Here is a 7,429-nt window from a genome sequence, read left to right on the forward strand (position 1 = left end):
GCCCTGACCCCCTCATGCACTCCAACTGCCTGCCTCAACCCGCAGCCCTCTCCCACACTCTGAATCCCTTGGCCCCAGCCTGGAGCCCTCTCCTGCACCCCAAACTCCTGGGATCCCTGTAAACCTATGTACCCTTGTGCCGTCTGCCAGCTGGCATCAAGAGGTCCTTGGGTCAAGAGACTTTGAACTGATTTGCAATCAAACAACGCAAATCTTATCCTCAATATTATTTCTAGGCTCCTTTTCAAGATCATGGAGTGGGGAAGGCTGTTACTAAGCTCTTCTTCTTTTATACACACATACACACAGAGCTCAGGGAGGACACCACCAAGAGCATCTTCAGCTCAGCCTCCTCCCAGACTTCGGAATGAGAGTGCCTGTAGGTTCTTCACTTCTACCCCACTTCTCCAACGTCCAAGAGCATTTCTGCTGAGAAGTTCTCCAATCCACATAAGCCACCATGATTAGCCTACTTTGATAATCTTTTTTCTCTGCCCACAAGCCTGAGAGAGGTCTCTGGAAAAGGCATTGGAACAATACTCTTTTCAAAGGCCATAGTAGCTTTCTCCTATTCCTCGTGCCAGTCCTACAGTGCATTCTGGGAAATTTCTATGTGGTGCTGGTGGCAACAGCAAAGAGAAGCAGCAGGTGCTGTCTTCTAAGCAGAAGTAGCTGCAGGTGTTCCTTGGGGAGGCAAGAGGGCTGCGTGGCCTTTATCTGTGCAAAATGTAAAGAGAAAGGTCTCTCGTTAAACCCACACAACTTTGCTTTAAAAATAGTTTTTAATGTCTGGCTGGGCCAACGGGCTTCCTCGGGGATTCCTAGGAACACATGGAGAGCAGGAGGAGGGGGGCATGGCACAGGATAAAAGGTACTGCAAGGGGGCTAAACAGGAGGGAAAAGGCCCCTCCCGCATGGAGGGGTATAGAAGAGAGGGGTACAACACAGGGTGACAGACTGTATGCCCAGGCAAAGGATCAACCTGGTCAGAGTAACGGTAGAGCACAGGGGAGGCTACACAATAGGACCTGTGCTTCAACTGCAAGGGGAGGAGGGGGAAAGCTACGAAACGGTCCTATTCAGGCCTGTGTGTGGCAGGCTTAGAGGTGAAAGTAAGCTGGTACGCGCCAGTACGGAGGACCGGTAAGAAAAGGAGACTGACTGAGGGAGGGAAAGAGAAGCCTGCTCCCTGCATAAGAATAGTTTAAACTCAGCTGTTCCCTGATGGTTCAGCCCCCAGGGCTAGGTTTCTGGCCTCCTTGTTAATTTCACTCACAGTAGCTGGGGGTCGAGGGGAGAGTGTGTTTGACCTTGGAAAGGGCAGTCCCTGTCTGCCCCCGGGGGATGAGGGGATCTCTCCTACTAATATACACAACAAATACAAGCACTTGGCTGCACAGCTTAAATCCTGAGCTAATAAAAGCAGGTGGAAGGGGAAAACTCACTGTCACATTGGTTTCTCGTCCCCCTCCAGCCAGGCTGCAGACAAGGCTCTGAATTCCTCCCCATTCCCCGCAGCAGGGGTTTTCCTCTAGGCTCTAGCTTGCAGTAGACTGGCTGAGATGCCTGCTATTGCTGCCTGCAAAAGAACAGTTTAAACTCAGCTGTTCCCTGTGCAGTTCAGTGCCCAGAGTTAGGAGCCGTTTCTGGCATCCTTGTTAATTTCACTCCCAGTTGTTGTTGGGTGTGTGTGACCATGGCAGGGGCAGTTCTTTTCTGCCCCTGGGATGAGGGGATCTCCTAAACACAATCAAAATCAGGAACCATTTCCAAGTTCAAATCTATCCCATTCCCTCCCCAGCAGAGGATCATGGTTGTGATGTCCACCTGCTTGCAGATCCTCTTTGAAATGTTACTGTTTAAAAAAACAGCACAAAAAACATGGAGAACATGGTGGAAATATGTGTCATGATGATTAGGGTTTATTTTGGGCAAAGCAGTTTTGCTAAAGCAACTAAAGATTTACAGGGAAAGCAAATAGCCCCCATAGACAAAACCACAAAGGGATTGGAGGGGAAAACTTAATATTCAACTAAATTATTGTGCCTCCTTTGAAAGAAATAGTAGTTTTCATTCCAATCCACCCTCTTTCTATATTGATTTAAACACCTGAAATGTCCTTAGGACAGTGGGTGCAATCTCAGATCTCTTTTTGTTTTGTCCTGCCTGCAGAGTGCAGAGGCTGAAATTGATAAAACTTTCTTTAAATATCTTGTATATTTCATGAAGGTTATTCCAGTTGTCCTTCATTCACCCCGACTTTCCCTTACACTCCCCCCCCTCCCTCCCCCCCCCCCCCCCCCCCGCCGCTCCCTGGCTGGCTGGCTGTGGTTTTTGCCTTGGTTACTTACTCCTTGGCAGACCCAGCCCAGCAGCACCTGCTGGCTCTCTGCAGGCAGCAGCCCACAGGGGCCGGTTGCTGGGGTCGCTGCTGGTCGGTGGCAGGCTGCAGCTGCATTGTTTGTGACACATTCATACACATACATACAGTATGTATGTGTATGTATGAATGTGTGTATCACAAACAATGCAGCTGCATCCTGCCGCCGACTGCCCCGACCCCAGCAACCGGCCCCTATTATTGTATTTTAGTAGTATTGGAGATCCCCTCATCCAGGGGGCAGAAAAGAACTGCCCCAGCCATGGTCACACACAGCTTCCTCCCCCTCCCCCCCCCAATAACTGGGAGTAAAATTAACAAAGATGCCAGAAACCTCTCTTAACCCTGGGGACTGAACCATCAGGGAACAACTGAGTTTAAACTGTTCTTATGCAGGAGGCAGTCTCCCTGCTGCAAGCTAAAGGGAAGCCTCTGCAACAGCTGCTGAGTGACAGGCAGGGAGAAAGCACAGAGCCTAGCATCGGCAGCTTGGCTGGAGGAGGAGGAGGGAAGACAGAGAAAAAAATGTGACAGTGAGTTTTCACTTTTTCAGGCTTATTCCAATAGTAAAGTTTTATTACAGACAGTACTGGTAGTAGTAATAGTAGCTTTATTTTCTCTATCTATGTCATGCAATGGGAGGGATCCATGAAGTACATAGGAGAGGTGGGTGGGTTGCTTGCGATTGGACCATATGGGTAAGAAATGTAAATTACTTTCACCCCTGCCCAAACCCTAGGGCTCCCAGCCGCCTCTGCAGCTGGTAGCTCCGGGGTTAATTTAAAGGGCCTGGCTCCTAGCTTCAGCCAAATCCCTGAGCCCTTTAAATCTTGATTTAAAAGCCCCAGGATTTAAAGGCCCCACCTCTTCCGATAGAGGCCACGCCTCTTCCAGTTGAGGTCCCTCCCCCTCCGCAGGACTCTGGAGTACCGGTAAGTCCTTTAAGTTACTTTGACCTCTGGGCAGGCTAGATTTGTCGTGACATAGATATGAAATGTAATGATGGCCTTCAAAAGGTGAAATCACAAACAGGAGCATCATGTCAGGATGACATATGAGGACACCACAACTCAAGCACATGAAATGTCAGTGTGTCTGCATGATGCCACAATAGGACATAAGGATGTTACATCTCAGAGTTGTGAATTCTAAACATAATTTCACTCCACTACCACATGGAGTGATGATCTTGCAGCTCAGAGCTATAAAGATGCAAACCAGCTTATCACACTTGCACTTGATATCATGAAATCACACCTTGAAGCACAAAAGTTCAATGCATAACATCACAGATGAATGTGGTTGTCACAGTGTAGTAGAAATGCACCATCATTGGACACATCAAAGCTCAAAATGATGAAATCATGACATAGCTACATCACAAAGCCATATAACAGCATCACCGCTCAAATGAAGTCAACAGTATGACTGTGATATGAGGACATCACATGAATGGATGTAATGATGTAGCTTGAGTGATGAAATTACGCTAGCACTGTGCCATCGAAGTAGTGAAATCACAATATTGTGTCATTACCTGATGGTAGAACCAGATGACAACAGAGATCAATATGATGAATTGGGAATGCAATTTTATTGCATAACCATGTGACGTTACAATATCATAGGCTGATGAAGCAATAAAGTCAAAGGGCAACAGTATCATGGCATAGTCTAACAATATCATAGCTTAATATGATGAGATCATGACAGCATCGTTGTGACAAGTAATATTGTAGCTTAAAGCATGAAGTTATGCAACATGACTGCAAATAAAAATTAAATCACAACATAACATCAATGCATTTTGACAGAGTATTGCTTTGCTGTGTGAAAATATTGTGACTTCATCTCAGAGTTGCAATGCAGCAGCATCAGGGTATGACATGACATCACAACTCAGAGCAATGAAGTCAAAATGCAACATCATTTTGTTGTTAGACAACATGCTGCTGCAGAGGCCTACAGCTATTCTTCAGTGATCTTGTGAGCCCTGCAGAATGCAAAACAGTTCCATTGAAACTGGAAATTGGAATGTTCCTGCAAAATTTGGGATGGTTAGCAACATCAGGGTTTTGATGGGGGGGCGAGATATATGTAAATATATTAATTAAATCTTGCTATGAATGAAGATTTTGATGTATGTGGGGTTAATATGATGAAATGTGTAAGAAATTCCTTGAAAGGTCATTTACTTTGATTATTTTTCTTAGAAGGGACTTCCTGTCTATGGGTTATTACAGTAACTCTGATAGTTCCTTTTTTAATTCTGTAAATGGAATAATCTGGAAAGCAAATAAGAGCATTGATTTTGATTTTGGATGTGGCCCCAGAATTGCTGTATTAAGTGATGGGCGTTCAAAAATATTTTTTTTAATGTACAAATAGTTCCCACAAGTACCAATATTCTTATGGCTCTGAATAAAATAAAGTGTTTGGCTCAAAAGTAGATGGAATCATGTATTTTTTGAAGTCCAAAGCACAAGATGATTGGTTTCCTGATGAAAATTTATTAGAGTGTTCATTCTGCATGGACGATTTATTGTAAAACTCTGGAATTTCTCTCACTCTGTTTATGCGAGATGCCAGGAGCTGGATCACAACAACATCAGCTGCAGGCAGCTTATTGCTGTGTTTTGAAATCTGCCATGGTGCTGGACAACTACCTTTCTGATTTCTCCCCACTCCATCCTTACTCCCAGTTTTAATATGCCTTTCTCTGTATGTTAATTTTTCCCCCATTTAAAGTCTCTTTATGTTCACAGAGTGCAGTAAGCCTTTTTTGGTACACTTTGGCACAGCCATAAACATCTATTAGTCTATGAATGAGTATTAAGACTTTCAGCATCCTTACTTCCACTTCCTAACCACATGAACATACCAGATTGGGCTTTCATGAACTGGTACTACCTGGAACAGACTTACCTCAACAATTAAATTCTGTACTGGGCTTCATATGATACAGAAACAGAGAACTAGGCTTCCCTCAACTTGAAGTAGTCAGAATGGGCATTTTTTTAACCAGAACTTCTGATTTTTTTAACCTCATGGATAAAAAGTGAATGACAGAGAGATACTTGGACAAAGTATAGTCCCTTGAAGTGAATTATAAGAAAATGCTTAAAGGTGTTAAGGCTGCTGTGAGCCTCAAAAAATCACTGGATTTTATATCCAAATATTATTTAGGGCTGTTGTGCAAGACAGACAACTGCTAAAAATACAGACCAGAGCCTGTTGGTGAATGGCATAGATAAGATTTTGTTTTTACATCCCTCCGGTCTCTGTGCCATCATCTCTCTGAATCCTACTACAGCTCTACCCCGATATAACGCGACCTGATATAACACAAATTCGGATATAATGCGGTAAAGCAGTGCTCTGGGGCGACGGGGCTGCGCACTCTGCTGGATCAAAGCAAGTTTGTTATAATGCAGTTTCACATATAACGCGGTAAGATTTTTTGGCTCCCAAGGACAGCGTTATATCGAGGTAGAGGTGTACTTTCACAGGCTCTCTAGATCCCAGTACTATTACAGCAAGGTTTCTCAAACAGGGGTCACCCGCTTGTGTAAGGAAAGCCCTTGGCGGGCCGGGCTGGTGTGTTTACCTGCCCCATCCTCAGGTCCAACCAATTGCGGCTCCCACTGGCCGCAGATTGCTGCTCCGGGCCAATGGGAGCTGCTGGAAGCGGCGGCCAGTAAGTCCCTCGGCCCAGGCCACTTCCACATTGTTTTTGCAAGACCTCAGAACATCCACCGCCCACAACAGTTGGAAATCCCACGCTGAGCCTGTTGATGCTCCTCAGTGCTCCTAGCCCAGTCCTCATGCTGGCTGGAACTGCTCCTTTACAAACATAAAATCATGGTGTCAACAGATACCCTAGAGAGAAGTGATTTTGCAGGGTCCAAATTTCAAATGTGAACATCTAAAAAGTATGTCCATATTCCACGCTTAGATTGGTATTTGGATATTTAAATGCCCCATTTTGCAAGTTCTGGACAATCTATTGCAGCACCCTCATCTGGAAGTTGGGTTTTAACTCTAATATAAAAAATAAATTTCAACAACTGTTTTTTAAATGTTTTCAATATAACAAAGAGAAAATATTGAAAAATAACATAGGAACTTGCTATCACAGCTGCCTGATGCTATAAATTAGAACACAAGTAATTCACCTCCCACTTGAATGCACGACAAGCATGAGACTTTTATTATTTTTACTCTAAGAAAAGATCTGATTTATAAACACCCAGGATAGTGGTTAACATAATTGAATTTATCTTGCAACATTATTTAAAGTCTCCTTCCTTTTTACTGCATTCAGATATATCTTGATATTGCATTCCTGGATTTTAACCTGTAAGATTAGCATGGACTAACTTCTGGTTAGTATCAGTAAAATAGCAGCTCTTACTTAGAAACACCAATACTTAACATCATAATAATGGAAGTATTAAAGGATCATAGGTTGCCTAGGCCCAAAATGTAGACCCAGTGCTACTACCTACTCTTCCGTGGGATAAATACTCCCCTGTGGTGCCACTATCCCCTTTGGCATAGAAAGGGGCACATTGAATCATTCTCTGAAAATCACTTGTTCCTCAAGAAAAGAAAGCAAGGTCAAAGAAATACAATAAGTAATCTTTTGAAGAGGACTTAGCTTGAAGAGAAATGCACAGAATACAGTACAACAATAGATGGGTAAAATCCATAAAGATTGGCAATAAGAGTATGTGGATGAATCCTGAGATACCATCAGAAACAAAGAACTGGCTGTGAAAATATTTAACTTGAGAGAAAATTGTTACCTCAGAGTTCTAATTTTCACATACATTTCTATATGGGTTTTTACCTTTTTTGACTAATTTATTTAACATGGTCCTAAGGATTATTATACTGACAAAAGGGACCACTGCATATAATAAGCAGACTTTTCAAATAAGTATTTGGACCTGTCTTTTACCAGTCATGTTTTGCTCACTGTGTCCTGCCTCTTTTTGCATAGAAAATTGACAAACGCACAGAATGGGCTTTAAAATAATGATAATA

The 7,429-nt window shown here is 43.5% G+C and overlaps 1 long non-coding RNA gene across 1 annotated transcript; it reads right to left on the bottom strand.

Moving 5' to 3' along the window:
* Positions 1-212: 212 nt before the first annotated feature.
* Positions 213-2,410, bottom strand: LOC120369447. The gene is made up of 3 exons (XR_005583167.1): positions 2,352-2,410; positions 1,446-1,579; positions 213-717 (listed from the first exon to the last, which is right to left on the bottom strand). It is a non-coding gene; the product is annotated as an uncharacterized LOC120369447 (long non-coding RNA).
* Between the last annotated feature and the right edge of the window lie 5,019 nt (positions 2,411-7,429).

The sequence above is a fragment of the Mauremys reevesii genome, linkage group 7, assembly GCF_016161935.1.
Source record: "Mauremys reevesii isolate NIE-2019 linkage group 7, ASM1616193v1, whole genome shotgun sequence".
NCBI lineage: Eukaryota > Metazoa > Chordata > Testudines > Geoemydidae > Mauremys > Mauremys reevesii.